The sequence below is a fragment of the Oratosquilla oratoria genome, chromosome 19 (assembly GCF_046742065.1).
Source record: "Oratosquilla oratoria isolate Oo_2021 chromosome 19, ASM4674206v1, whole genome shotgun sequence".
NCBI lineage: Eukaryota > Metazoa > Arthropoda > Malacostraca > Stomatopoda > Squillidae > Oratosquilla > Oratosquilla oratoria.
In genome coordinates, this window is record NC_134795.1 from 17,781,979 (window position 1) to 17,791,978 (window position 10,000).

Genomic DNA, 10,000 nt, shown 5'->3' on the forward strand with positions numbered 1-10,000 from the left:
TTTGTTTTTTTTACTCAGTTATCTAAGCATTCATCATTTTATTCATTAAAATCATATATTTTTAGCAAATGATTATATTTTTGATTAATTGATGTATTATTGTATGCGTTTGGTATAAAGTACAATATATAACCATTCTTGATATTATCAAATTATTTTGATTCTTCAAAAATCTATATAAAAGTACCCTATTCTTTTATATTTTGTTGTGGATCATTATATAAACTCCAGTTAATCTGAATGACATCGTTTGGTGTTAGCCATAAAAACAAAAACAAAAAAATAGCACATAAAGCATTCTACAAAATTGTAAGAAAAAAAAATCTGATTTAAAAGTCCAATATAATTAAGTGTTCATTTGTAAACATGAACTGAAGGTACTGTAGGCTATGTATCGTTCATGGCTTCTTATGAATATAAAAAACTGTCCAGTAATGAAGGTCACAAAGCCCATTTGACTCCTAATAACCTTTTTATCCCTTATGCATGTATAAAGATTTATTTTGAGATATTTCCTTGCATTCGTCTACTCTTTTTTCTCTTTTTTTAAAGGTTTTCCTCCTCGTCTATTTGGTAGGGGTTCTTAATCTACAACCTTCACTTTTTTTTTTTTTTTTTTTTGAGGCCCATATTAAAATATTGCGACTAATTATTCTCCTGCACTTAGTCTCACTTTCTTTCAAAACCTGTTTATTATGAGTGACACAAACTAAGTCCAATCTTAATTTATTTAGGTATTGTATCTTGGAAAGTAGCCGACCAGCAAAATAGAAGTGTCAGTTTCCGTGTATATATGAATGTATATATACATATATGTAAACACACACACACACACACACACACACACACACACACACACACACACACACACACACACACACACACACACACAGACACATACACACACACACATACACACACACACACACACACACACACACACACACACACACACACACACACACACACACACACACACACACACACACACATATATAGATATATATATATATATATATATATATATATATATATATATTATACACCCACATGTTCGTGTAAATAAATTTCTATTTACGTATTCATCAGTGCCGTAGTAGTACAATACTTGTGGCAATGGTCGAATATCTCCCCGATACTGAAATGACTTTGGTGGCACCCTTACGTATCAGAGTCGCGCAGAAATATTCTATTATTAAGACTAATCTCAATTTTAAAAAAATGCTTATTACATGTAACTTCTACTTTGCCTCTGTTTTGCTAACGTCTTTACATTTTCACAACTTCTGTGACTTCGCCTCTCTAAGGATGAAAGCGATGTTTATTGATGACAAAATGTTCCCTCATTTCCCTGACATTCAATTTTTTATATATTTTTATCAATTTTTACTTATAACACATATAAAGGTGTTTTTCCAAAGTGTTTCAAGTATTATAAAGGATTACAAAGGCGGAGCATGCCGACAGGAGACCTTTTGGTCCATATCTAGGTCGGATGCGACAAAAATCTTAATAATAATAATAAATAAATAAAAACTATAATAATCTAAGCATCAAATAAAAGACATAAACGCATAGGCACAGTCTAACAACAAACAAACAGGTAAATAGTAAATAATAATAAATTGACATATAACTAATAATAAATGAGAATCAAACAGACAAATGATAACAAAACAAAAACAAATAATATAAAATAAATAATAATCATTACAGCATCTTGCTTAGGTGTTTATCTAAATGATTTTTAAAGCTTCGAACAGAACTACATTGCACTGCCTCTGCAGGAAGTTTATTCCATTCATTAACTACACGGTTGGCGAAGTTTTTAATGTCTGCATAAGATCCAACAGACTTACTCAGTGGATGTCTGCCTAAGTTCTCCCAAAAAATGGAACATAATTTTTGCATTTTTGCAAAAAAATGGGAACGGAACTACTGGTACACTACAGAACAAGTGCACTATCCTACAAAAACGGTTCGTAATGCAAGAAAGGTTCGATTTTGTAGGCGAAGAAGCATTTGACCATCAGCCATTGTGGTTTTTGTATGGACGACCCCCCCCCTCCCTTACCCTCCCTTCCCATCTACCTTTCCCCCCACCTTACCCTCCCCCTCCCACTCCCCCCTCCCCCTCCATCTCTCCTCTCCTCTTCCTTCCTCCTCTCCCACCTACTCTTCCTTCTCCCTCTCGCTCTCTCTTCTTCCTACCTCAGTCTTCTTTGCTCCCTCTTTTCTCTTTAATTTAACCTTTTTCTCTCTTTTTTACGCTCTTTTCCTCCTCTCCCCCCTCCCCCCTCCCCCCCCCTTCCAGCTCCCGCATGTAACATTAGAGAAGGTGCAGGTTAGGGAAGAGAGGAGAGAGGGGAGAAAGGGGGAGGGGGGAAGAGGTGGAAAGGGGGGAGAGGGGGAAGGCGGGAGAGGGGGAAGGGGGAGAGGGGAAAAGGGGGAGAGGGGGAAGGGGGGACAGGGGGAGAGGAAGAGAATCTTAATCTTGTCTTAAAGATCCGTTCTTATGACCGTTGGTTAAATAGGATAAAAACAGCTAAGTGAGGACTAAAAAAATTATAATAATAAAAAGACGATAAAAAATAAAATAAATAATTATCTTTATCATTGTACTTTTCATCGTCGTTGTTGATATCAATATTGTCGCTGCAATATATTCCTCTTCCTCCTCCTCCTCCTCCTCCTCCTCTTCTTTCTTCACTTTCATTTCCTCCTCTTTCTCCACTTTCACTTCCTCTTCCTCCTCCTCCTCCTCCTCTTCCTCGTCTTGTACCTCTTCTTTTGCCATCTCCTCCCTTTCCGCATCCTCCTCCTCTCCTTCTTCCCTTCCTCCTCCTCTCCTTCTCCCTTCCTCCTCCTCTTCCTTTGTCACCTTCTCCCTCTTCGCCTCCAAATTCCTTTCCCTTCCTCCTCCTCCTCCTCCTCCTTTTCTCCGCCCTCTTCCTCCATTACTCTTTTTATCTTCTCTTTATTCCGTGCCGTCCATACTCTTTGTTCTCACTCTCTTCTCTTTTTTTCTCTCTTTGAAATTCGTTTTTATCATGTGTTTACGTTTTTTTTTTATAATATATCGCTCAGACTCCCTGTGTTATTACTCTGTGTTTCCAAATATATCGTTTCTGTTTTTTTTTTTAAGCTGGTCTTCGTCAAACTCACTCTTCTTTACCTCTTTTTCTCTTTCTTACTTCTCTTCATTTTATTTTTTATCATATATTCACATTTTCCCTCATTCTATCGCTCACTATTTCCATGTTGTAGTTCCAAGTTTCGGAAAAGAGCGTTTCTTTTCAGCCTATTTCGGTCGCTGTCTCTCAAAACTTCCCATTTTTTCTTTTCTATTCTTTTACTTTCAAGATTTTTTTCCTCTTTTCTTCGAATTCATTTTCTTCCGATTTCCTCTCACGATTTCATCCTCTCCTTTCTCTCTTCACATTTTTGTTGTAATCTTCATTTTCGAATTATTATGAATTATTATTACCAAACAAGAATGATCGCTGGCCGACCCGGTTAGAGCGTCGCTACTTGCGACGGAGGTAGAGGTGACCTGCAGTTCGAATTCTGCCGCAAGCGAGTTGGACCAAGGGTATGGTTCATCAAATTCCACGACCCGGTTAGAGCGTCGCTACTTGCAATGGAGGTAGAGGTGACGGCAATTCGAATCCTGCCGCCATCGAGTTGGACCAAGGGCATGGTTCATCGAATTCCACGATACAAAGTCCTCTGGAAGGAGCACCGTCCTATCCTCCTGATAAGGAGGGAGCTCGCGACGTTCCACCGAATCACCATTACTAAAGGACTCGGACCTTTAGCTGTGATAGTCATGGAGTATTGGTTACCATGGTTACCAAGGGTTCGAGTCCTAGTGGCATAGCTTCTAAATCAATTTGTCATAAATTCACAATAAATCGTCATTGTAAATTATTATTGTAAATGTTACAAGTACGATAGATGTATCTTGTCGTTAGTTTTAGCTTTTCTTCTTGACAGTTGACGGCGGTTTGCTGCCAGACGCTGAACCACGTGAGGTCACATTGGGTCAGCGTCTTTAACCTTCACTAAAAGGCCGTTTACACCGTCAAACGGTTTGTCAAACCCGGTATGTCAAACAAATGTTTGAAATGATGTTTGACCTTGTGGATGATGGGGTATTTTAACCGAATACTCCATCATTCGCATCACTTCAAACACTTGTTTGACAAACCGGGTTTGACAAACCGTTTGACGGTGTAGATGGCCCTCAAGACAGGTGGTTTTATTCATAGAATAAAAACCATTTTTGATCATTTCGTTGGTTAAGCTATCTTCCTTATTTCTCTAGATCAGTGGTTCTTAACCTGTGGTGAATTCCCCCCACGGGTGGGGAATGGCGGAGTTGCCAAGTGGGGACTGACCGGTCGGACAGAAGAACCACTGTCTTTTTTTTTTTTTAATCCATGTGTTTTTTTTTCTTTTTGTTTGTTTCAGGTTTATTCTTTTTGTGACATTAATGGCCGTAAAATGGCACAAAAAAGCAAAGCTAATATTTTACGTACTAAAGACTGCATGGGTTAAAATCGAATTTGTCAAAGACCGATGCTGTGGTGGGAAATGGAGAGTTGGTTCACTAAAAAGTGGGGAATTGGAGAAAATAGGTTAAGAACCCCTGGTCTAGAGCGTACGTTAAGTCAGATCAATTAGGTTAGGTTAGGTTTCGTTCAGTTAGGTTAGGTCAGGTTAGGTCAAGTTAAGCTAGGTTAGGTCAGATCAGGTTAGATTAGGCTTAGGTTAGGTCAGGTTAGTTTAAGTTAAATTAGGTTAGATTATCTTAGGTTAAGTTAGGTTATGTTAAGTTAGATTAGGTCAGGTCAGGTTAGGTTAAATTTGGTTAGTTTAAGTGAATTACGCTAGATTAAGTCAGGTCAGGTTAAGTTGGGTTAGGTTTGGTTAAGTTAGGTCATGTCAATTCAGGTTAGGTTAGCTTTAGTTAGGTTAGGTTAGCTTTAGTTAGGTTGGGTTAGGCTAGGTTAAGTCAGGTCAGGTTAAGTTGGGTTAAGTTAGATTAAGTTATGTTAGATTAGACTAAGTTCGGTTAGGTTGAATTAGGTTAGGCTAAGTTAGGTTAGGTCAAATTAGATTAGATTACTACCGTCTTTCAGCCCAAAACTACGACAAAATCAGCGAGAGAGATAGATGTTGTCAATTGAAAATTAATTAAATAAAATAAAAATTAATTAAATTAATTACAATTAATCACACTAACAAACAACGATATTATTATCTATTTACAACTATTTATTATCAAAAAAAGTTCTTTTAAAAAAAATCAATTTTTTTCAGATTAGGAGAAATATATGATAAAACCTTAAGATCGTTGGCGGTTACAGGGTTCCAGTCTTTTTTTTTTTTTTTTTTTTTTTTAATAAATGATTGATTGATTGTGCAAATTACGAATAGACAATTTCATGTTGAAAAAGATGCAAACTGATATAATTATTAACTCCAATTCCTTAAGTGATCCTGTAATAAAAGATAATATATAAATAGATAAATAAATTAAAAGATATATGTACAAAACACATAGATGAATAGATAAATAAATAAAAAGTAGGCAAAGAAATAAATTGACAAATAGAAAAGAATAGATAAATAGATAAATGAATTGATAGATAAGCTAAATACATGAGTAAGTAAATTACATGAGTAGATAGGTGAATGACTAAATTAATGATTTGATAAAAGAAGAATTAATCAAAGAGGATGAACAGGAAAATAGATAAGCAAATAAGTAGATAAATAGATGAATAGATAAATAGATAAATAGATAAATTAATAAGTAAATGAATGAAGAATAAACAAACAAATGTATAGATGAACAAACACATGAATAGATAAATACATGGATAAAATAATAGATGAATAAATAGAATAACAGATAAATATATAAATAAATTAGAAAATAGATAAATATGAAAGTTTAATTTGGCATTGAGCTGAAGCGGACTGAAGTTGGAAGGCCAAGAATCAGTCATGACGTCACTGCCTTACAATTATGACGTCACCGCCTCACAATTATGACGTCACTACTTCACTGAAGATATCATCAAAGGAAATAATAACCTTCCAAGCGTCACAGGCCAATATTCAAGGTCAACTCTGACGTCATTTCCTCTTGGAGGGCTGTGACGTCAATTGGTGACGTCATTCATATGATGTCACTTCCTCTTGGAGAATGATGATGTCAAAATGTATATAGAATTCTTTTCTTCCCTTGTACTCATCTTTGCCTCCTCTTCCCTTTCGTTTCTATATATTTTTATTCGTTTTTGGTACATTCGTTCCTCTCATATATCTTTTGTTTTTGCTCTTTGTTTCACTCTCTTTCTCCCTCTCCTCTTTTTTTTCGTTATGTTTTAATCTATTCTTTTCCCTCTCATCCTTCCCCCCTTTTTCTGCATGTGTTTGTTATCTATTTCGTTCTCTTTTTTGCCTCTTTTTCTCTTTGTGTGAAAAGTGATATGAGACAAGTCAATAAAATGAAATGAACTTCATGTATATGAAATTGCAGGTGGCAATGTTTGAATTGTTCAAATTAGGTTGAATAACCACATATACAATACTCTGTAATGGTTCATAGTATAGTCATCTAGTCTCTCTCTCTCTCTCTCTCTCTCTCTCTCTCTCTCTCTCTCTCTCTCTCTCTCTCTCTCTCTCTCTCTTTCTGAGCAGCTAGCTTCTCCTTCCCGGTATTTGGGTAACGGAACGACCGGTAGATGAATCTTCACCCTCCTTGAGTGAGGCTAGAGAGGATTTAAGTTGAAGGGTGGAAATGCGGCTGGCATCTGCAACATCAGCGTGGAGTTCCTGAAAGCCGGAGGTAAAGCCATGATCCGTCGGCTGCATGTGCTGGTGTCTCAAGTTTGGCAGTATGGTACCATTCCCTACCGGCAAATTTGCAACAATTACCGCCGGATTATGTTTCTCAGTGTACCGGGTGAGGTGTTCGCCCATCTGATGCTGAATTGGGTTCGCTTCCAACTGAGTAAATCAACTGGATCTTAATGTTTCATGGTCCTGTGGAGCGACGACGTGATTTTCAACAGAGGTTTATTGCAGTTTATGTTGACACCAAGAAGGCGTCTGACTGTATCGCAGGGTGCTCTAGGATCTTCGTATCAGTGTGATTTCTGGGACAAAGAGTGCTATGAAGTGTGGAGGAGGCGTGTCCGGCTTCTTTCTTGTCATTTCAGGAGTGAGTCAAGGGAGTGTCCTCACCCGAACACGTTCCAACACCCGCATGGACTGGTTGTCAGACAGCGTTGTCGATCACTGTCACTGCAGAGCTTCCACTGGTAAAACTAAGGTTATTGATCTTGTCTTTGCCGGTGATGCTGTACTTTTTGCTCAGGCATTGCTATGTTCTGGCTACAGCCATCCAGTCAATGTTCAGGGAGGCAAGATTCACTTAGACTCCAGGTCTCCTGGAACAAGATTAAGGTCCAGGTGTTTAGGGGCTTATGGGATGGCAAAGTTTAGCCACGTGCCAAGGACATTGAGGTCTTGGAAAGCTTCACATACCTTGATAGTGCAGCGCATGGCAGAAGCGGGTCATATCAAGAAATCCTTTGCAGGCTTGTCCTTACCTATAGTGCTATTGACTCACTCAGCTATAATATACGACATTTAAATGAGTAATGCAGAAGGACTAAGATTTTATACTTCAAGTCACTTGAGCTCCTTGCCTTGCTGTACGGTTGTCAGACATGGATAGTGAATGCTGATTTGAAAAGGCGTCTCAACATCTTTGGTGGTAAGTGTCCTCGGTGAATCAAGGGCTAGTGCTGGGATGATTTCGTTCCAGAGACTGTACTGTGAGCCACAGTAAAGGTGTGTAACCAGCAAAGGTCAACCCCAGCTGTACAGCCTTATGACACACTCCCCTGATGGGTTTATGTGTGTGTGTGTGTGTGTGTGTGTGTGTGTGTGTGTGTGTGTGTGTGTGTGTGTGTGTGTGTGTGTGTGTGTGTGTGTGTGTGTGTGTGTGTGTGTGTGTGTGTGTGCGTGTGCGTGTGTTCTTACTTCTCTCACTTATGTTGTCTATGTATCCTTTTGATTATTATTATTATTTTTTTTTTGGCGCACGATTGTTTGTGAGTATTTTCGAACGAAATAGAAATTGATGCATTTCAGAAAAAAATTCTTATTATTTTTGTCATGTGTTGGTCAAATATCAGTTACATGTTCTCTAAAACCACAAAAAAATCGCCATATTGCTTAACTTTGTCCTCCAATTACTCGACCTCTTCACATATAGAAAAAAAGAACATCACATCCTACGAGAATTTTTTTTTTAATTTGGATCAACAAAACAACGGATCGAAATCCAAGGAAGAGAATCAAATCCTCTATAATGACATTTGTCAACAAAATCATATTTTGATTACTAACATGCAAAAAGTTTTCCTCATCTGAGCGTACTGTGATAACAGATATTTTATAATTTCCAATGTTTCACGTACCATTGAGTTTTGCTTGAAGTGTAAATATAGAAAAACATGTATAATTAATATATCCTAGTATAAATGCAAATGACTTTCAATGTTCTGTTTATTTTGTCTTAACCACTCCCATTGTCTAGCGAGGAGGTAGTGCGTACATATGTGTGTGTGTGTGTGTGTGTGTGTGTGTGTGTGTGTGTGTGTGTGTGTGTGTGTGTGTGTGTGTGTGTGTGTGTGTGTGTGTGTGTGTGTGTGTGTGCTTGTTTTTATACACAGGACGCCTTCCCGTCCTTCCATCTGTCGACCTCTGTCTTTCTACCTGTCTAAAAGGTGGGAATGATTGTGAGTTTAAACGTTCTATTGCCGTCGTTCATTTGTGCCTAAATTGTCGACATTTTTGTGACAAGTTCATTTATGCTTTTTGTCTCTTTTATCGCCTTTTTTGTGTTTCTACGTTTTTGTTACAAATTCATTTGCTTTTTTGTTATTCTTTGACTCTTTTATCGCCTTTTTTGTGCTTCATTTTTAAAATGGTTACATTTGTCTTTTGCCGTCACTCGCTACCGATGGCAAGGGTGATATTAAGATGAACAAAATAAACTCTGGTGTCAGATGTACAGGAAAAGTGTTGCATGGTATGGATTTTTTTCATCTATTCATTTATTTATTCATTCATTTATCCACTCATTTATTTTCCTTCTTCTTCTTCTTCTTCTTCTTCCTCATTTTCTTCTTCTCGTCCTGTCGCGACGCGCTCAATTATACTTATGTTTTTTGTTTTTTGTTTTTTTTCTTATGGGTTTCGTGTCTGCGTTTTCCTTTTGTGTTTTCCTTGATTTTTTTATATAATCCTTTTAGAACTTGATTTGGTTGATTCCGTTGTTGTTCTTAGATGGTGTATTTTCTTGTTGTTGTTTTTTTGTTTGGTTGTTTTTACGATATGTTCCTTTTGTCTTAATTTTTTTTTTTTTTTTTTTTTACTTTTCTATATATTCTTTATAGTTTCCCTCCTCTTCTGCTACTTTCCTAATTTTCTTCTTTTCTTTGTTCTTATTCTTAAGTTATTTTCTTATTGTTTTTCATCATCTTACGTTTTATTCTTATCTATATCTTTATCATCTTTGATTTTTTTTTGTCAACCAAGAACGAAATGGTCACCATAAAGATATTTTTATTATTATTCGTCATTTATTATTATTATTGTTATTATTGTTATTATTATTATTATAATCACCATTATTAATATTACTATGATTATTGATATTATTATTATTATTATTACTTTTATTATCATCACAATTATTATTATCATTATCATTGCTACTATCATTATCATCATTATTATCATTATTATCATTATTATCATTATCATCATTATCATCATTATTATCAATCATTATTATCATTATTATCATTATTATTCTCATTATTATTATTGTTATCATTAATTTCTATTATTTCTATTATTATCATTATTATCATTATTATTATTATTATTATCAGTATTATTATTATTA